This window comes from Hibiscus syriacus, unplaced genomic scaffold (genome assembly GCF_006381635.1).
Source record: "Hibiscus syriacus cultivar Baekdansim isolate YM2019G1 unplaced genomic scaffold, ASM638163v2 tig00110129_pilon, whole genome shotgun sequence".
NCBI classification, from domain to species: domain Eukaryota; kingdom Viridiplantae; phylum Streptophyta; class Magnoliopsida; order Malvales; family Malvaceae; genus Hibiscus; species Hibiscus syriacus.
In genome coordinates this window covers 1,433,740-1,457,138 of record NW_024062602.1, presented here as the reverse complement: position 1 = coordinate 1,457,138, position 23,399 = coordinate 1,433,740, and positions in this window count along the sequence as shown.

The window sequence follows — 23,399 nt, the reverse complement described above, 5'->3', positions numbered from 1 at the left end:
TTGCACTCTAGTCCCCACTATATAAAGGCCTTAAAACACCCAAAAATATCATTTCTCACCTTTCACAAATTTTAACCCTCCCCCTTTTCTCAAAATCCTCTCAAACCTTTCCCCCAACCAGCCATAGGCCAACCACACTCTGGCGTATCCATATTATCCTCGCCACTGCCTCCGATGGCTGAAAAATCTAAACACCCCTTAAAACGCTCCTCTCACTACCCCAAACCCAAAAATAAGCCCTAATTATTCTAAAACCCCCAACTGGCGTAGATCTACAAAAGAACTTTCAATTTTTTACCTTTCTGATGATACCCTTCCTCTTCTCGGCGTTGTCCTTCCTAGCTCCAGCGTATACTCCTTTTCAGACGATTCGTCGAAGATAAAACTTTGGTTTTTGTGATTTTTTATGGATATTCGAATGCTTTTTGGTTTTGGTTTCTTAATATTTGGTTGCCTTTTCTCTGTGTTTCTATGAGATATTTCTCTGTGTTTTTTTCGTTGCTTTTGAGTTGCTTCGGTGATGCCTTTTTTTTGTTTCTCTTGTTCAACTCGCAGGGCTTGTATAGCCCTTCGAAGGAGGTGGTTTTTGAGCATCTCAGAATTATTTCAGAGTATTTTGAGGTTGTTTCTCAGTTGTTCATGTTTGACCGAAGATCTCAGATGGTTCAGTCCTAGTTGCTCTGATCTTTGGGGTTATTCATGGTTCGTGTTTGACTAGAGATCTCAGATGGTTCAATTTGAGTTGCTCCGATCTTTGTATTTCAAATTCCAAAATCTCATACGACATGTAATCTCGTCGACGCGAGATTCCCCCACGTTGTTATCGATGGCTCTCGAGCTTCTAGAACCTTCTAGGATTTGATCCTGCCTGTTGGATTGGTTGCAAATTCAACGGTTCAAGATTGGTTGTGTTGTGATGATATTTTAGGGTTAAAAACCCTAGCTCTCTTAAAATTCTGGCCATTGATCTCCATTTTTCATCTAACGACCCTCATTTGTACAACGTTGGACTTAATGATGAAACCCTAATGGCTTCAGCTTGCTTCTTGGGCCCCATCCATTGATTGGCATATTGGTTTGCTGGATCAGGCAAACCTCTCTGTTGGGCCTCCACTTGATTTAGACTTCCTTGAATCCTAATCTACTGGTCAGGCAGATTGGGTCTTATCACCCATGCTGGACTTTGGACCTTTGGACTCTTTTTATTGGACCTGAAAAAAATAAAATAAAATAAATAAAATAAAAAGAAATATAAAAATGAAAAGTAAAATATGTATTAAAACTATATAATATATAATATATTTCAAAAACAATCTAATATATTTTCAAAGATTATATATATTATATACGTTTTCATAAACTTGTTTTAAAAGAAAAACTATATATATATATATATGTTTTCAAAATAATATGTTTTCAAAAACTATATTATATATGTTTTCAAAATCATTTTAAAAATATATATATTATATGTTTTCAAAAACTATATTACATATGTTTTCAAAAATATGTTTGCAAAAAACTATAATATATCTTCAAAAACTATATATATTATATATTTTTGAAATTATTATATATATTATCATATATACTATATAATCTAAAAAAATACCCAAACGAAAATGAGTGTCTACATAACTATATATAAAAACTATATATATATATATATATATAAACTATATACTATAGTTGGTATTTATATATTATATACTATAGTTGATATTTATATATTATATAATATAATTTATACTTATATAATTTATAATTTATAATATATAAATTCAAAGTATATAATATATGTATGAATACTATATAGTTGAAAACATTAATTAATAAACTATTTATATATTATTTACAACATATATAATTTATATATACTATATTGTTTACAGATGAAATATGTATAAACTAAATGGTATATATAAATAATATATTATATAGTTCATTAGTATATATAAACTATATATTATATAGTTCATTAGTATATATAACCTATATATTAATTTATTAATATAAAGTATATATTAATTTATTAATATAAACATATATATTAATTGAAAGAATTGGAAAATATATAAGGATCAAATTGAACAAATTTTAAATATGAAGCATACATTAATAAATTAGAATATTAAATTTGGACTAAATTGAACAAATTTTAAATATAAGCTTAAACTAATGCATTGCATCATTATATTTGGACTAAATTGAACAAATTGAAAACTAGGAGACAACGCTATAATGCCAAATGAAGTTAAAAAACACGCAGGTCAAAACCCAAATCCAAATCCCAAACGAACCCATATAAAAGGCTTTTCCAATTTCAACCATTTTCCTTTCTTTTATCATTTTGTTATTTTGCTCTCTCTCTCAAGCTCTCTGATTCTCTCAAAATTGTCTGACTTCTCTCTAGAAATTCATTAGTGTTCATCTTTTTTCATTCGTGTTCATCCCAAAACCCTTATTTGATCTTCACAAATTCAAAAACCCAAACCATTTCGTTTTTTTCGATCAAACACCCAAAAATTCAACCATTGTTCATCCGTGTTCATCTCGGTTCTTCCCCAAACCATTATTTGATCTTTACAAACACCAAAACCTAAACCCAATCATGTTTTTTTCGATTAAACACCCAAAAATCAAACCCTTGTTCATCCGTGTTCTTCCCCAAACCCTTACAAACACCCAAAACTTAAACCAACTTGTTTTTTCAATAAACACCAAACCCAAACTACGTGAAATTGGATGTTCCTACTCGAGCCTTGTTATTAAACTGCGTGAGATTGTTAAGTTTATTGATTCTTCTGACTCTCGACTTTGTGTATTTGAATTAGCTATTAAAGACTGTGATTCTTCTTTCTCTGGTAAGTTAGTATTGGATGTTCCTGCTCAATGAAATTATACTTTCTTGATGATTCATAGGGCACTTGAGGCTAGATTAGTAATTAACTTGTTTGTTAATAGGGAAAATGAGTTAGATTTCATTGCTGATCATGAGTGGAAAATTGTTAAAACAATATGTGATTTTCTTGAGCCTTTTTATGAAATTACTACTCTATTCTCTAGTTCTAAGTATCCCACTTTTAACTTGTATTTGGCTAACGTTGTTGCAATTGAAAAATTATTGTGTGATGCTCATAAAAATCCCTATTAAGGTATTTCTACAATGGCAGGACCCATGCTTGAACTATATGAAAAATATTGGTCTGATCACTCAATGATTCTGTCTTTTGTATTTTTACATGATCCTCAATATAAATTACAACTTCTAAAAGAGTTGTACAATGTTCATTATGTTGAGAATCAGGTTCAACGGAGGGTAAGTCTCATTTATAATGAGTTTCTTGAGTTATATGTATTTTATTCAAAAAAATGCACCTTGTTATTATTCCTCTTCTTATTTTGTCCAAAGTAACATATCCTTAGGTAGAAGTGACTCAAGTTCTAATCGGCCTCAAACATTTAGAAAATCAAATCTGTTTCAGGTTAGTTATTATAATTTTGAGGTGAATTTTATCTTATTTATTTCCTGTTAGCATTTACTAATTTTTTCTTATATTTTTCAGAATTTTGATGCCAATTTGGTTGCTTCAAGGAGTGGACGATCTTATGTTGATTCTTACATCAGCTTGCCCCTTGTCCCTCATACTGGAGAATCTAACTTTGATATTTTGGATTATTGGAGATATCAAAGTATTTCATATCCAGTACTTTCTCGCATGGCGAGAGATATATTGGTTATTCTAATTACTTCAATTGCATCTGAATTGTCCTTTAGTATGGGGGTAGAATTTTGAACAAATTAAGAGCTAAACTCTTACAAAAAATTGTTGAGCTTTTTGTAACAACCTGTAATTGGTTGTATGGTTTTGAGTTGGAGGATAAGGATGAAGAATATCTTACTGTGGTTAATGAGTCTTCTTTGTAAAGGTATGCCAAATTGTTTTTTATGTTAATTTCATTACTATTTCAAATTGTTTATTAATTATTTTAATTTTCCTTTTAATTTTTTAGGGTGTCTAATGGTCAATGAAACATTAGAATTGGAGATTTTGTCTTGTTTCTTCATTTTAAAGTCAACTTAATATTTTATATTTGTTAAATTTATTTAATAAAAGTTTCAAATAGTTCATTAATAATTCTATTTTTTTTGTAGGGTGCCTTATAACAAGCAATAGTTGGTGCTTGATTATTCTTGATATTTGTAAGGGTTTGGTAAAGTCGAAAATGTTTGGCATTGTTGGCCATCGAATTCCCTTTGGCTTTACCACTGATTGTATGCTTTCCGAATGCAGGATGCTTGCTGAATTGATGCAATGATGTTTGCGGATTTGATACAGTGATGCTTGTCGATTGTTGTTATCTATTGTCAATTGATGCCTTGTAAATTATTGTTGTTGGTTTGACTTAAATCAATTTTTGTACCATGTGAATTCTTATCTAAATAGTTACTCATGTTAAATTATGTTGGTGGCATTTTAGCTTTTAAAGCTAGAAAGTTGTCCATAGTTAAACATGTTGGCAGCATTTAGGTATAAAGGCTCGATGATGAAATTTTTTGTAGTAAAGTCAGGCTTTTAGCCTTGTAAAATCTTAGCTAAAAGATATGACAACATTTATTTTAACATAAATTTATTTTTTAGTTGATTTTATTGTAATTTTAGTGTATTAAAGTGTGATAAAATTTATTTATTCATTTATAAATATTTTATTTTAATATTTGTTATGTTATTCAAGTTTCAAATCTTTAATAAGTTCTTTATTTCATCTTATATATATTTATTTTAAAATTTTAAGTTATATTATACTTAAATTATTAATCAATTTTCACATTAAAAAGTAAATTAGATTTATGAATATTTTAATCCAATTTATATAATCTAATAAAAATCATGTTCAATAAGACAATAACTAAATTTAATTTAATGATTATAAATAAATTTTATAATATAAGAATTATAAAGAATATAAAGAATTGGAATTAATATAAAAATATATAATATATTAATTAATATAAAGAGAAAATAACCTCAGTGACCAAAAATGCCTTATAATATACGATTTTAACCAACTTTTTTTGGATTTGCCAAAATGACCAACTAAATCGCAATGCGATCGATAATTCGCAACGCGATCTCCGGTATCGCAAATCAGTTTCCAGATTCGCAACGCAAACATCGACTATCGCAACGCGAACTTCGACTATCACAATGCGATTTTCCAAATTCGTTGCGATAGTCCAAGTTCGCATTGCTATTTATTCCAAATTCGTTGCGATAGTCCAAGTTCGCGTTGCAATAGTTCAAGTTCGTTGCGATAGTCAAAGTTCTCGTTGCGATTTATTCCAAATTCGTTGCGATAGTCCAAGTTCGCGTTGCGATTTATTCCAAGTTCGTTGCGATAGTCGAAGTTCGCGTTGCGATGTATTCCAAATTCGTTGCGATAGTCCAAAATCACAACGACTGGTGGTATTGCATTTGTTTCTTAAGAATTTTCTCTAAAAAGATAGTATTCGTGCGGACGTTTCGAAGACACGTATTACCACGACCACGACCACAACCACGAGACGAGACGAGACGAGACGAACGACGGGTTATTTTGGTCATTTTGGCAAATCCAAAAAAAGTTGGTTAAAATCGTATATTATAAGGCATTTTTTGTTACTGAGGTTATTTTTCTCTAATATAAAAACTAAATTTCAAAAAGTAATCATATTAATTTAATTATTATAAGTTTATTATAAATTGAAAATAACATAATTATATTAATTGTAACTTATTACTTATAATTCAGGTAAATATAAAGTTAGGTAAATATCATATCAGTTTAACAACAAGTAGGAACATTTACAGGTTGAGTTAATTACAAGTCAGTTTCATAACAGGTCGGGTAATACCAGTTATTTACAAGATCAATCTTGGGTTCGGGTTCATATCAGTCAGATGCAGTACGGGTTCGGGTATCATATTTTCGGTTCAATTCAGGTTCAGGTCGGGTTCAGATCCACAATTTCCAGGTCCAACTCGGGTCAGGTCAACACCAATTCCGACTCTAGTCGGTTTCGGATCGTCACAGCGCAGTTCAAAAACAATTTTAACTCGAGTTGATTTCAGTCCGTTTTACAGGTCGGGTCAACTTTTTACACCCTAATACTTACATCAATATAGGTATGTACATCTCTCATGTCTCTCTTTGAACTTATTTTGATCACCAATCTTTTAAATTTTTTTAAATTGTTATTTTTTACTTAAAAAATTATAATGGCTATCTTTGTGAGGTAAATTTATATTTTAGCTAGTGTTGTAAATTTTTTAAAATGAGGTTTCTTTTTAAAAGAAAACCCTTATTTATGACCTATTTTGAGAAAAAAATTATTTTATTTTGAAAATAATTTTGGAGTTTCCATTGACCTTTGGGTTAAGTACGTCGAATACCTAAAAATATATTTTAAAATAATTTTTAAGAAAAAAATCAATTTAAAAGATGAAAATAGTCAACGCTTAACCAGAAATTCATTTTTGAGGATTCATGAGTCGATTACGCGTGGGGAAGGATAAACACTCCCACAGCTTCCAAAGTTGATACCTCTCGATTATATGTTGTCTAAAATAATGGAATTTTACAATTTTAAATTCAAAATTTAATTTATGATCCTTTTATTTCTATGAATAAACTTTGAAAAGAGTGAAGTTATTTATAAAATATTTGAATCTAGAAACCATTTGATCTACTCGATTTTATTTGAAAAGGATGTTCATTTATTTCAAAAAAAAAAATTAACAGAAATTGTTATTCAGTCAAATTGAACATAATTTCACCAACTCCTGACATAAAGTAACATGGCGTTTGATTTTATAAAAATGAGGAAAAACATGTATGATCAATGAATGCAAATACAACAAATAAAATGAAAATAAATGTATGAAATACCAGTAATATACAAATTTAAATAAATATTTACACAAAAATTATATATAATTATTAAGTTGAAATTGATGAGATATTTCTTCATTCGTGCGTCTTAAAGGATCGAACTCCAAATTTTTTTGAAGGTTTCCTCCTAAATCGCACTTCATTCGGGATATTCACAAAAATAGATATAATTTAATTTTAATAATTTATTTCTGAAAAAAGGGGAATAAAATGATATCCTTAAGCTCAAGCAATTTTCGGAATCACACTCCAAGTATTTGGAGGCATTTCATAAGTTAATCGCACCGAAAGGCGTTGCCTTAATTGAAATCAAATAACAATATGTTTACAATAAAAATACGTAGATAAGTATGATAAAAATGTTACCTTTTATAAAATACATATACATATATAGTACTATTTTATATATTTAATATGTAGTATTTAATAAGTTGAATTATCTTTAAAAATATAAAACAAGCACGTTTATAAAAAGTATAGGGACTAAAATGATTAAATAATAAATATAAGGGAAAAGATATAAATTGACCCTAAAAATCTTATATTAAATTAAAATAGTTACATAAATTAACAAGGACTTAGATCTAAGAGCTAAAGCGTAATTTATCGGAGCAAAATGACTAAAAATAGTAGCATAATGAAGAAAAGAAACAAATAACGTAAACATAAAATAAAGACAAACACGAATATACGCAAGAGACTAAAATGAAATAAAAAAAAAGTAAGGTGCATAAAAAAATACAAAAAATTAAATACTTATAAATAAAGGACTAAAATGTAAATGTAGGAAATTAAAAAATAGAAATTAAAATAACAAAAATATAAAAGGGTAGAAATGTAAATAATAAAAATTTAAATGGTAAAAATGAAAATAACAAATATTTAAAGGGGTGAAATGTAAATAAAAAATTAAAATTATCGAATAAAAATATAAGTTAGTGTTTAATTTTTAATATTTTATCCAGATCATAATGATACGAATCATACACTAGAGAAGGCCGCCACAAGGTCGTATCGAGTGTTTAAACAATAAATTAAAAGACTGACTAAAGTATAAATAATAATAAAATCAATTCATCAATTTCAAAATAAATAAAAAAATGAGCAATGATGTCTAATATGTAAAACACACTAGAAGTAAAAGGATTTAAAAGGTGAATAACCCATATTTTTTAAGATTTGCTTCTCTTTGCCATTTTTGACAATTTAAAAACCTAAAAGTCTACTTTTTTTCAACTTATGTTTTCTTTCACACTTGCCACTCCCTCATTCAAGAGGTTCCCCTTCACCTTCAAGTCAAAGACAATCGGTCATCATTCTTTGATGGTCATTCTAATCTGACCACCACCAATGGTGGTCGGGACACCCAAGTTTAAGTAATAAAGAAATTAAAGTCCCCTCCTTTATGAATATCTCCAAAAATCGAACCCAAAATCCCTAAGTGGTATTTGTGTTTGGAACCAAGAGACTCACACGACTAAAGGCAAACAAATCAAATCCCTCAACTCTCTTTTTTATTTACGTTTAAAACGAAAGGAAAAATGAGTATTGAATGCAACCAAAATTGAAGTGGAACCCAAAGTACCTTATGAAAATTTGCGGTTTTTGCTTTCTATTTCTTTTGAATCTCCCTGAAATCCCTTTTTTTTACATATTTCTGAGAGGGCTTTTATAACCTCTCTTCGGGGTTCCAAATAAAAAATGAAACAAATTATTTTTTATGCTTTTCTAACATTGCTTTCTCATCTTTGCTTGCTTGTTCATGGTGGACTCCAACAAAACATACGGACGATCCGAGGAGAGCTTGGTCGCTTATGGGTCGCTTTAATGACCCCAAATTTTTAGCAATTTATCTCTGCTTAACGGTTTTGACTTTACGACGACATGACTGGAATGTGAGGGGTCTCTCTCAGCAACGGCGCGAATAAGTGGCTTGAGGATGTCATCTTAGGGTTTTGAAAACCCTAGTTGTGCATTGATCTAGATCATTATATCATATTTAGATCAGACGGTTGTGATGAGGCAGCTGAAGAGTTAAAGCTAGAAACACTAGCTGCTCTTCCTTCCATACATGGGCTGTTGTTGGGTCTTCTTGGGTTATTTGTCACTTTTGGGTTGTTGGTTTGTATATATGTATGCATTTTTTAGTATAATAATAATATTAGTAATAGTAATAATAATAACAACAACAACAACAACAATAATAATAATAATAAGGCAAAAAATATGGTGGTTATAGTTGCCACTCTTTGTTCATTGTTGTGAAACAGAAAGAGGTCAAAGACATAAAGCACTCATTTTATCTGATTGTACTTCCAAAAATCTCGAGCTCTGAGTTCTTCTTATTATGAAATTTTCACTCCTCTATAAAGACAATTGTTGAGGTTGAACAAGCTCTCTTATATGAACTTCTTTTTCATTTGACGAGTTCTTCTCATTATGATCTCCCTTCTGGAAACGTTGATTCATCTCCTTCTGTGATGGATTTGAGTAAAGAGATCGAACAAGTTCTTTTTATTATGAAATTCTTCTTCTCATTATGAACTTTCTTCTGAAAATGTTGATCCACCTCCTTCTATGATGGACTTGAGTAAAGAGAACAAGCAAGTTCTTCTCATTATGAACTTCTTCTTCTTCTCATTATGAACTCTATTCTAGAAATTTTGATTCACCTTCTTTTGTAATGCACTTCATTAAATAGAACGAACAAGTTCTTCTCATTAGAATTTCTTCTTTTTTGGACAAGTTATTCTCATTACGAACTCTATTTTGGAAATGTTGATTTACTTTCTTCTGTGATGGACTTGATTAAAGAGAACGAACAAGTTCTTCTCATTATGAACTTCTTCTTCTTTAGACGAGATTTTCTTATTATGAACTCTATCTTGAAAATGTTGATCCATATCCTTCCGTGATGAATACTTCAAAATCTTCTTCTTTGTTGTCTTTTCTTGAAATCCTGTCAAAGTATTCAAAAATGTTTAATGAACATGAATGGGTGAGCATGTTTATGTTTATAAATGACAATTGATTTATGTATGATGTTATTTTAGCATTGTAAGCCCCACTGTCTTGTAAATATTTTCTTCAATCGTTTACCTGAACCTTCATTTACTGCCCCGCATCATGTTTGGCTTCATTTTTGTAAGTTCTTGCTTCTTCCATTCTAAAGCGACCCATTTTCCTTTCCCCCTTTTTTTATAAAACGTTTGTTCTTTTATTTGTCCTAGGTGAAATCTTCCTAACAAACATTTCTTTTGGTTTGGATTGAATTGTCATTATTTTCGTTGCCTTTCTCATAATTCCAGCTCATAATCCATCTTTATTTGTCATGCATGTCGCTTGCTTTTCAATAGTGAACATGAGTGTCGTAACTATAGTTTACTTTGGATTCTCTACACTTAAAAGGTTAGTTTCAAGTAATACCATGAAATCTTTTATTTTTGTTTTGAGCTATGTTAATATACTTATAAGATGCTTATAGAAAATGAACAAAATTAAAGTTTAAAATGATAAATTTGAAATTTATTGATAAAAATCTTAGGATTTATACAAAGTCATGGCGATCATAGAAATGATAAAAACATAGAAATACGAGTTAGATGCCTCAAGGATCACTAGCATGAGCATTCCTAAACCAATCGATTTGATACAATTTGGAGCACAGAGATAAGCTTCTGTCTAAAAGATCTCAAGTATTGCCAAAAGGTTTTTAGATGTGAAGGTCTCCTAAAATACCAGGCTCTCAAGAGGGTTTAATTTTTGAATTCCTAATATCAAAATGCATTTGAGCCACCCTTTCAAGTTTTCAACTCAAATCTTTTATTTTCTTTCAATACGCCCTTTACAAATTTTCTTCTTGAACCCCTTTTTTAATTTTCTTTTCTTTTTTTCATTTTCTTCTTTTTCATTTTTCATTTTTTTCTTGATAAAATCTGATTTTATTGGGTCTCTCAGCTTCTCTCCATCAATCTCTGCCAAGATTAACACTCCTCCAAAAAAGGTATTTTCGATGATGTGCGGGCCTTCTTAATTAGGCATCCATTTCCCAAATAAATCTTTTTAGACATGCAAAATCTTCTTCAACACTAGATCACCCTCTCGGAATTCTCTCAAAAAAAACTTCTTAGCATAAGCTCGCATCATCCATTTCTGATACATTTTTCCATGGCATATGACCTTTAACTTTTTTCTTCAATAAGATTTATCTGATCAAACTAATCTTAAACCCATTCATCTTCTTCTAGATCTAACTCCTTCAAAATTCGAACTGATGAAATTTCAAATTAAATATGTATGACCACCTTCATTCTATAAAACAAAGAGAAAGGTGTTGCACCTGTTGATGTCCATATAGTAGTTCAATACGCGTACATGGAAGAGGGTAATTTATCTTGCCAGTCCATGTAATTTTTAGTGGTCTATGATAATCCTCTTAATGTTTTTATTCACCACTTGTACTACCCCATTCATCATTGGACGGTAGGTTGATGAATTACAATGCTTTATATTGAATTGGGAACAAAGTTCATTTATCATCTTGTTGTTCAGATTTGTAGCATTGTCTAAAATAATTCTCCCTAGTAGCTCGTAACGAAAAATTATCTCTTTTTTATATAAACTTGCAAACTGTAGATCTTGTAATGTTTGAATAGGAATTAACCTTTACCCACTAAATGAAGTAATCGATTGCCATTAGGATGAAGTGATGCCCATTTGAAACCTTCGTTGTGATTGCTCTAATAACGTCCATGCCCCACATAGAAAATGGTTATGGTGCGGTCATTACATACAAAGTTAACGGACGTGCGTAGATCTTATACACATATATTTGGCGCTTTTTTACATCTTTTCACGTAATCAACACAATCTTTTGCATGGTATCACAATAACATCCATGTATAATAATCGTTTTAGCCATAGAGAGTCTGTATACATATGTCCCACATATTCCACCATGCACTTCTTCTAAAATACTTCTCTAACATCCACACATCTCAATAAAACTTGATCACTGGCCCTATTATAAAAAAATATCTCCATCAAGGGCATATCTAGAAGTCATTCTTATGATGTTCTTTTATCTACCTCAGATGCATGACAAAGATAAGTTTGATACTTGATATACTGTAGAATATCATAATACCATGGATGACCATTTACCTCGTTTTCTATATTTTAGCAATGTGTTGGGGTTTCGTATACTTACATTATGATTGGTATCATATCAACTTTTTTATTTGCTTTAAACATTACAACTGATGTAGCCAAGACATATGCCATTTGATTATCTTCTCGAGGGAGGTAAGTGAAAGAAATTTCTTCATATTCCTTCACTAGTTCGAGGATCAATTTTTGACATTCAACTAGTTTTGGATCTTTTTTCTCATTCTCCTCGTAGTTGATGTACCACTAATGAGGAACACCTTGAGCATTTTTACTTTTCTTTAAAAGATTGTTGTTAACCCCATGACACAAGCTTTATACTCTATCATATTATTGGTGCATTTTGGAACATTGTAAGGTTATAAGGACTTTTTTGTAAACTTTGAGGAATTTAAGGATTAAGATGTAAATGATTAAAATTTGGGATACCATTCTGGAAATTAGTAATATAATGCTCAATTGGTACGATTTGGAAGATTTTATAAGTTTAGGGATTAAGTTGAAAAGTTTGGAAAAATTAAGAACCAAATTGTAAATAGGAAAAGGTTAGAGTGTTAAAATAGAAATTAATGCTAGAATGGTTGAATATGGTAGTTGAATTGAATTATATTGAAAAATAAGGGGTTAATTTGAAAGATTTCAAAAGTTTAGATGATAGGAAAACTTAAAAGTTTTAGGCCTAAGGGAAAGAAATGAGTAAAAATTTGGGAAAATTTATATGAGCTTTAGAAATGATGTACGGGTGATTCTATATACTTTGAATATGATTAAGACCTATGTGGAAAATTTGAGAAAGTATAGGAACATATTTCATAAATTAAGAAATATGGATATTAATGTGCAATTGTTTAATAATTAATGTATTATATTAAAATGGAATGTAGGAGTGTTAAATTTGATATTTTGATGATAATTTGGATCAAATTAAAAACTTGTGAAATTATAAGGACTTATCAAAATATATTAAAATTTTTGGGACTAAATCGAAAGTTATAAAAATATATGGATTCAAGTGGAAATTATTTAAGTATTGAGGTATTATATTTTAATTAAAATGTTGGAAATTTTGGTTATATTAATTAAAGTTTGAATTAAAGTTAAATTGTAAAATTGTTAAGATTGAGGACTAAATTACAAATTTGTATAAGATGTGGGTTTGATACAAAAATTGGGTATAAGATAATGAGTAGAAATTTAACATGTTATTAGAATATTTGAATTAGTTTTATGATGATTGAATTTAGAAGTAAATAAGAAAAAGGATTATGTTAAATAAAATAGAAAGGTGGAGATAAAATTCTAAAATATTTTATCTTATAGTTAAAATTACGGTCTTATGAATTTGGAATTAAATTTATAAGGTTACAAGAGTGTAATAGTTAAGCGTAAAAATAGAAAAAGGTTGAGAACTTAAATTGTAAATATTCATTTGTTTAGTTACCATATTAACGTTGAATATTAAACTATTGAATTAATGTTGGAATGCTGATTATGGGTTAATTTGTAAAATTTATTAAAGTTGGAGATCAAGAATAAATTGAAGATTATTGAATGAATATGAAAGTAATTGAAGTATAAATAACATAATGATGATTCTGATATTAAAATATTAAATTGGGACTCGTTTGGAAATTTGTATAAGTTAAAAAGTTAAATTGTAAATATGGAGAACTTATGGATTTAATTGGAAAATAGAGTATAATATAGTGTGTGAAAATTTAAAGCGAATATCAAGGGACTACTTATAATATTTTTAAAATATTAAATTATAATTGAAAGAAAATATTATTAGTGGCTAAATGTGAAATATGAAAGAAGTAAATGAAATATTGTTAGAAATAATTATTTAAGGAATTTGGAAAATTAGTTCGATAGAGATAAAGTTAGTTTTCAAATTTCTAAAAGAAAATAATATTAAATATACAATAATTGTTATATTTTTAGAATTTTTATATGAATATGAATTTATTATGTTAATTAAGTTAAAGTATTAATATATGATTAAATAGTATATAAATTTAATAATTTTCCTATGAATGTTTGATATGTAAAGGAGTATAAGTTTTAAATAAAAGCCTAGTGTAACACATGAGATTCAGTGATGAATGAGGTGGAATGATAATTGAATACTATATAGATCACTTGATGTTACTCGTGTACCTTTGTGGTGCATGAGGTGGAGTGGTAATTGAATATTGTACAATATCACTCGATATGACTCATGTACCTTTGTGGTGCATGAGCTAGAGTGATAATTGAATATTGTATAGATCACTCGATGTGACTCGTGTAACTTTGTGGTGCACGAGGTGGAGTGATAATTGAATACTATACAGATCACTCGATGTGACTAGTGTACCTTTGGGGTGCATGAGGTAGAGTGATAATTGAATATCGTATAGATCACTCTGTAAAAACAAGGGGCCATGATGATGATCCTATGTCTGTTTTCGCCCTGCCCCGATGATGTACTCCTAGCTCGTGAAGCTACATACCGAAAAAGGAAAAGAATCTCTCTATTACTTTAAGAAGAAAATAATTGATTTAAGCTACGAACTACGTGAGAAATACGAGATCTAGGCAAGCAACTACATGTTCTCCCCTTGCCTTTTTCGATAAAAGAACTACTTACCTTCTCTTAGATAGCAGTTGATCGATTTGCATCTATGGTCAAGAGTACCTTAGTGGTACACGAGGTCGAGTGTATCGGGTACCTTTGGGTACATCGTACTGGCCATACTTTTACATGTTACTGGCAGTTTATACTGCATATCACTTGTGACTGACTCGTATATCATTCATTCTCATGGCTACACAATGGGCTATAAAATGAAATTTAAGATACAGTATAGTAAATGATACGATACATGAAAAAGTACGTTAAAAGTATTGTACAAGGAACTGTACGGTAAAAGTAACAGTATAAGAAAAAATAGTAGTACAGAAAATAGAAATAATATAAGAAGAGGAACAGTACAGGATAAAAAGTCAATACTTGTTTGATTATTATTTTTTAGTAACTTAACATTTAATAGTTAAAGATGAAAAGTTGAATTATAAGTTATTCGTATATAAAAAGATTTGGAAAAATATTATTTAATTAATGGTCTTATATTATGTTTTCATATAATGTTTTGTACTAAAGTGTATATATTATATAATATTGTTAGGCGATCTAAAAGGTATGAGTTAAATAGGTTGAATAATAAAGTAGATTTTTTTAATAACAATGGTTTCTTTAAATATGTTTGAATATATCAAGGAAGATTTAATAAATGTAATATGGGATGAGGATAGTAAAACTGATGATATAGGAACTTGTCAAAAGATACGTGGCAACTGCCATAATAAGGTAAATTTTGTATTAATTGATATTTCTCATAGATATAGTAATTGCTTAATCTAAATTGTAGTTAAATTGAGGACGCCTGCGTACATAATATAAAAAAATTTTATATATAGTATGAAACTATAATAATAGTTGTTATTGACGGGAAGTCGTGTGGCCGTAAACAACAACTATAACGGCTATGTTTTGAATAAATCAAATTATAGAAGACATATGTTTTATATATAGTGAGATACATGATATCATATGAGTTGAGTCAAAATGTAAATTAATAAGAAATGTGAAAATATGGTAAACTGCCAAATGATTAGATATAAAAGTAGTAATAAAACATGCTATAAAGATTAATCAGTTGATTTTTTAAATTTGGTAGTTTTTAATTATGACATAAAATAATGCTGATTTACCTAATTACTATTAGAAACTGGGTATAAATTGAAAATTAAATAGATTTTTATGATTCTAGTTTATCAAATAGTTTAACAATAAATGTTAGGCTGGAAATTTTAAAAAGAAACAAAACTTTACAAGTCTTCAAATAATAATTGTTTTACATAAACAATGTGACATCTTTAACTCGTATACAAGTATGTATATGGGTTAAGGGTGTTACATAAAGGCTCAAATTCAAGAATTGTTAGAGAAGGGTTTCATCCGACCGAGTATCTCTCTATGGGGAGCATTGGTCTTGTTTATTAAAAAGATTGATGGGTTGATGAGGATGCACATCGACTATAGATAGTTGAACAAGTTAACCATCAAGAACTGTTACCCACTTCCAAGGATAAATGATCTCTTCGATCAGCTTAGGGGAGTGTGTGTGTTCTCCAAAATTGACTTGCGGTCAAATTATTACCAGTTGTAAGTTAAGGATTTCGATGTGGTGAAGATAGCTTTTAGAACGAGGTACGATCATTATGAGTTCTTGGTAATGTCGTTTGGACTCACCAACGCCCTAGTGGCATTCATAGACACCCATTGTGTTTATATATGACATCATTGTGTACTCGCGATAAGAGGAAGAGTATAACCAATACCTTTATATCATCATTCAGGCACTTTCAGATCAATAGTTGTATTCTAAGTTTGGGAAGTGTGAGTTTTGGCTGCCAAATGTTTCATTTCTAAGTCATGTCTTGTAAGCAAACGGCATCTGAGTTAACCCTTAGAAGATTCAGGCCATAGTTGAGTGGGAGTCGCACAATAATGTGTTAGAGGTATGCAATTTCCTAGGTTTAGCTGGGAACTATCATCGATTAGTTTAGGGCTTATCGATGATAATTACCCCGTTAACCAAATTTCTTTAGAAGGGAGTTCCCTTTGTGTGGGATGAAAAGTGATAGAAGAGCTTCGAATAGTTGAAGACCATCTTAATCCATACCCCATTATTGACTCAATCGAAGTCGGGTAAGGACTTCACAGTTTTTAGAGACGTTTCATTGAATGGTCTTGGATATATCCTGATAAAGGAACACAAGGTCATAACTTATGCATCCTTTCAGCTTAAACCTCACGAGCACAATTACCTTACCCATTACCTCAAGCTAGTAGCAGTTGTGTTTGCCTTGAAGATTTAACAGCACTATCTGTTCGGTGAGAAATGTCACATCTTCACCGATAACAAGAGTTTCAAGTATCTACTCACTTAGAAATAATTGAACTTGAGGTAGCATAGATGGGTCGAGTTACTCAAGAACTACAACAATGTGAAAGACAACCATCCGGGTAAAGCAAATATTATGGCAAAAGACTTGAGCTGGAAGTTGATATTTGAGTTATGAGCTCTCCTAGCGCGGTTGAGCTTGACTAGTGAAGGCGGGTTGTTAGTCAAGTTATGAGTTGAGCCAGAGTTAGTAGGTGAGACCAAGAAGCTACAGAGTTCAAATGATTGGTTAAAGGCTCGAGTAGAGCAGGTTCACTAAGGCGAGGCACCAGGTTTTGAGTTGCATGATAAGGGTGTTTATACTTAAGGGGTCGGTTATACGTGCCCACAGACGCCTAGTTATGTGGTAGAATTCTTCATGAGGCACATTGTAGTCCTCTCTTAGTTCACCCAGGCAATACCAAGATGTATCAGGATCTTTCGGGCTTGAAAATGGAAATGTTAGAGTTTATAGCTAGATGCTTAGTGTGCTAGCATGTTAAATCATAACACCAAGTACTTTTGGGTTTACTTCAACCCATTTAGATTCCTCAGTGGAAATAGGATAGTGTGACCATTGACTTCATGACCGGTTACCCATTACTAGATAGAGATATGACGCAGTTTGGGTCATATTAGACCATTTGATTAAATCAGCTCACTTCCTCCTAATTTAAATGGATTATACCTTATAGAGGTTAACTTAGTTATACATACATGATATAGTGAGGTTGTACGGGGTACTGACTTCCATCATATTTGATAAAGATCCTCGATTTACTTCCCAATTCTAGAAATCCCTTAATGAATCCCTATACACTAAATTAAATTTCAGTACCACTTTCCACCCTTAGACAGACGACCAGTCAAAACGTGTCATCCAGATCTTAGACGACACGCTTAGGTGCACCATCATAAGGTAGTTGGGAGTACCACCTACCATTAGCGGAGTTCGGGTATAATAATAGTTTTCAGTCAAGCATTCATACGGCTCCATATGAGGCCTTGTATGGGAGCAAGTGTAAAACTCTTCTATGTTAGAAAAAGCTCAATGAGGGTAAGATATTGGGTCCAAACTTGAGTAAAGAAACTAATGAAAAGGTTTGGTTAATTCATGGATGGTTGAGACAAGCCTCAGATATATAGAGATCCTATATGGATTTAAAATGCAAGGATATAGAGTTAGCAATGGGGGACAAGGTGTTCCTCAAGGTTTCCCTATGGAAAAAAGTGTTTATATTTGGGTACAAGGGAAAGTTGACCCCACACTTCATAGAACCCTATGAAGTACTCGGGAGAGTTGGACTAGTGGCTTACCGGTTGCCTTACTACCTGAGCTAGAATGCATTTACAATGTATTCCATGTATCCATACTTAAGAGATACCGATCTAATCCATCTCACGTCATACCCCTAGATCAGATCAAGGTGAGCCCATACATGACTTATGGGGAGGAACCAAACACAATCTTAGTAAGAGATGTTAAAGAGCTAAGGAACAAGAGGATACATTTAGTAAAGATGTTGTGAAGGAACCATGACATTGAGGAAACGACTTGGGAAACCGATGAGGGCATAAAACTTCAGTACCCTCATCTTTTTTATTCAGGTAAATTTTAAGGACGAAATTTCTAATTAGGAGGGGAAAGTTGTAACGCCCCAAATTTTGGGTTAGTAGTTTCGGGTTAACTCCAGTGAGTTTTAAATAATTCCATTAGCATAGATTGTGGCAAAAGCTTGAAGAACTAGGGAAACAATAATACCATTTCATTTTGAATCATTTCCTTGGTGATATCACATCTGGCAACTTCTCTTATCTCTTTTTCAAAACTTTTTCTTCATCTTTCTTTCAAACCATCTCATCCTCTATTATATCTTGAGCAAAGGTGGAAGTTTTATTCCATTGTAAACCTTGTCTAGCATCATCAAGGTAAAACCTTAATCTACTCTTTCCAAGCTTCATTTCAAGCCCTCCTTTGAAAGATTTGGCCTTGGTTACCAAATATGGGTTTAGTGGGGGTTTTAGGAACCTAAGTGAAATCAGATGGATTTTTAAGGGATTCAAGCTTCAAGAAATTTTCTAAACTCTTTTCTAAACTTCCCAACAACATTAGTAACCATTATGATTAATTCTTGTTTAGTGAGAGAGATTGGAGAAAGCTCCAAGTGCAAGGAAAAGGAAAAACTCTCCCTTAGTTGAGTTGAAGGAGCTCTTAACAACTTAGGTCTCCAGGTAACTCACATCTAACTCAACTATACCAATTTTAGGACACTAGGTGTGTTTTGTTAGCTTGCATGAGTCATGAAGCATGTTCATGATAGATTTTAGTGTTTGGATGTTTTCAGGATGTTTATGGACCCATTATGACCCTATTATCATACATAAAACTTTAATAACGTTTAGGGACCTCAGTAGGTCTCATGTGAGTATTGAGGAGGCATTTTCGTACCCAAAACATAGTATTTATAGGATCAAGTATCGGTACTAAAAGAAAAGTACCGATATTATTCTTCAACTAGCAAAAACAAGGGGATTTTAGGATAGAAGTATAGATACTTATACAATGGGTATCGATACTATAGATAAGGTATTGATACTCACAGGGTGGTATCGATACTAAGTTCACATAGTAGATTCTAGTAGCCATGTTTTGTAACTGTACTCATTAGAGTATCGATACCGAGGTAGAGTATCGATACTCCCAATAAGGTATTGATAACTCGAATATTGAGGAGATCAGTATCTTTACCCACTAACAATTGTTAGTAAGAAACCTAAGGTTTTTAAGGGGATAGATTTGAGGGATCCAATAATAATAGTACGCCATGAAATAAAAATACAAGTGAGAAAAGTAATAAACTCAAAATAGTTAGAAACAATGACAACTACGATGACATAAAACTAGCTTTCCTTGATGCTCGAGATACAGTTAGGACACTCGATTTACTTTAGTATATAACAATCATACATTTTGAATATCACAGTCAGTACCAAGACGCTTCAACTGCTAACTGAGCGCAGATGCACCAAGACTCAAAACAGTAAGTTGGTCGGGTGTATGTTTTCGATGTAGTTCTGGATTCACCCTAAATACCTAAGGGTATATTGGAAGGCTAAAGGGGGCTGTGAGATCTGAGATGCAGAACCCTCAGCCACACCATGATGCCTACCTCAGCATGTCATATCAATATTTTTCCTTATATCCTCGTACATATACCTCTATCTTGCACATTTAGTGAATGCATGTATTATAGTACAATTATTAGTGAGGCACTGAGCTCGTAAGTTCGGCGTTCAAAATGTGTTTTTGTGCTCAGGTTCTTAGGAGATCGTCCGTGGAGCGTTATTGTCACTAGATATTCCAGTATGATTGAGGCTTCATAGTACATCTTGATTTGTATTAGAGGACATGTACTATTGTAGACCCTTTTTATGTTCAGTTGTAATTCAATATTTTGAGTTAAACTTAGTGTATTATTTGGAATATTTAGGAGCTCCTATGTAGTTGTAAACTTAGTTTTATTATGTTTTATTTTATATTACTATGGATGTATTTTTAAGTATCGCGGTTTGATATCGTTTTAAGAAAGAAAAATTTTGGGTTAGCCACTCCGGTAGTCCCATGTGACATCATAATCCATCAATCTTCGGGTCGAATTGGATTAGGGTGTTACGCTAATTCATCAAAAGTTAAATCAACAATTAAAAATATTATTGATAGACAATCTCTTCTCCTTTCTCAATTCTAGGAGTATGTAATTGAAAGTTAATAGTAAGGCCATTGATAATTCAACTACTATGACAAAACATATTATCTTTAATAAGATTACCAAATTTCACCTTTTAACATATTCTCTAAGTTATGGAGTGTGAATACTAGTTATAGTAATTTTAATTAATTAGTGAGTATTGAAACGAACAATGCATACCGAAAATAGAGAGGTAACGCACTAGACATGCTTAAATATCAAGTCTTTTCCAGAATCAATCATAGACTTGCACGCTCACTCTATCACACTATTTTTCAAACAATCATTTGTAATTTACACAATATATTTCCTCTCATTTTAATATGTTTTGCAACAAAACAAATTAAAAAAAAAATACATATAAATTGTACTATAATGGTTATCTTAGCCTTAAATTTTATGAAGACTCTATCAAATTTGTTCTCACCCTTTAAAGATTAATTTAAAGGTCTACTTCCATAAACACAAATTTATCACATACAAATTTATGTCACACTTACAATTGATCTATAAATTTATCCATAGAATTCATCTGATATCTAAGCATGTATTTCATTTTTATATAATTAATTTATAAATTTAAACATGCAATGAATAAATAAATGGAATACTTAGATGTCATTTTATTTGATTTAAGTCTAGCACAAAATTTGACCGAGTATCGAGTTATTCCCATTTCTTACTCCACCAGTTGCTCACTTGAAGTCAAATCATATTATTGACGCTATTTCTTCAACAATAAATAAAGAGTCAATTGCATCATCTAAGATCAAAACACATTATAATAATAAATAAAGGAAAAATCACGGACGTATTATATGCTGACACATCCTTGCACTTTAGCCACTTGAATCATCAATATAATATTAATATATGTTTCAAACCATATTTGAGGTAGCAGTGTGAAAAGATGGGACTGTTGGAAGATCCCTTAAATCTTAAATTTCTGTTGTACGATAGTCTTAATATACGACTAAAGAAATATGTTATTAGAAATGTTATTATTTTTTTATATTTTTTTATAAAAATACTTAAAATATTATTTTTTTACTTAAAACATTAATATTTTTAATATTTTCTGTAAAGTTCTCAATATTAACATTTTCAGTAAAAAATAATGTTTTAGATAGCGCTTTACCGTATATATTAACAAACCTAATAAAACGCCGAATAATAACATTTCTGGAAGAAAAAAAATGTATTAGGTAATTTTTTACCGAAAATATTAAGAAAATAATAAGATTTCTAATAGCGTATTTCCTTAGAAGTATATTAAGTTGCCGCACGTGAGACTTTCCCTTGAATCTCGGCTTGACATACCTATATTTTGTTCATTTTATTTTATTTGTCTATTTATTTGGAATTCTCCCTGAATCACGCCACTCAACTTTTCATTACCCCTTTAGTTGGTAGCATCCTCTATCCAACTCCATATCAAGCATAACACATTGCATAAATGTTTCGTTCTTCCCTATGACGCCTCAATTTTTCTAAATCATTGGAATTTCAAGCAGTCTTTTGAGATCATACTTTTACAGCAATCAAAATTGCTTCTAAAATTGTTAGAAAAAGGTACTACTGCAAATAGAGATGTTAGCATTGACTAACATAAATAATAAATAAAATAAAGATAATATAATTATTGTGTATGTAATCACTACCTCAGAAGCAATTTCATAGCGATTTCATCCAGATTGGTGTAATCTCAAAAGTGGACGTTGCCCTCCAAAATTAACATAATTTTCTAAATTTCATACACCCCAAATAAAGAAATAGAACTCCCTTGGTATTGTTATTTTCGAAGATAAAGAAGAAGACAATGTAAAGAAAACAAGAAATTGATATTTAAAATAGTGAAGTATAGTTTGATATCTATATGGGAAAAATAAATGATAAATCAGTAATAAATAAATATGATTATTATAAAATCTCAACCACTCTTAAATATTTTTAAATATATAAAAAAATCTTTTCTAAAAGATATTTATTTATTTATTTTATTATTTGCATTATCTAACACCCATTGACATCCTTACTTTATGATGGCTTTCCCAAGTAAGTTTAGACACATTTCATGTCAACTTTCAGCACTTCGATTAGGAGACTTAAATGGAGTACAACATCTACAATAGTTGTTATACACTTCTCATACGAAAGATGAAAGGTGTGCATTTTTTATCTCCACCTTTTTATGAGTATCAAAATCAATGATGAGATTAACTTGAAACCCTCAATCAACCGTTAGGCGTTAGCCTTATAAAAACACAAATTGGTGTAAGTATTTAATAATGCATCGGAGAAGATATCCTCACATCGATTATACAATCATTCTCCTGTTAAATTTAAATAATTATATAAATTAGTTATAAAAAATACATGGTTTAATATACTTTTTAGTGTCTAAATTATATTTCAAAATATAATTTGGTGTCTAAAGAATTTGTTACTAATAATGGGTGTCTAACGTTTTCTCCGTTACACTTTTACGTGTCTACCTTTATATTTTTTATATTTTATTTTTTAATAATAAAAATATTATTTTAAAAAGTTTTTTTAAAAA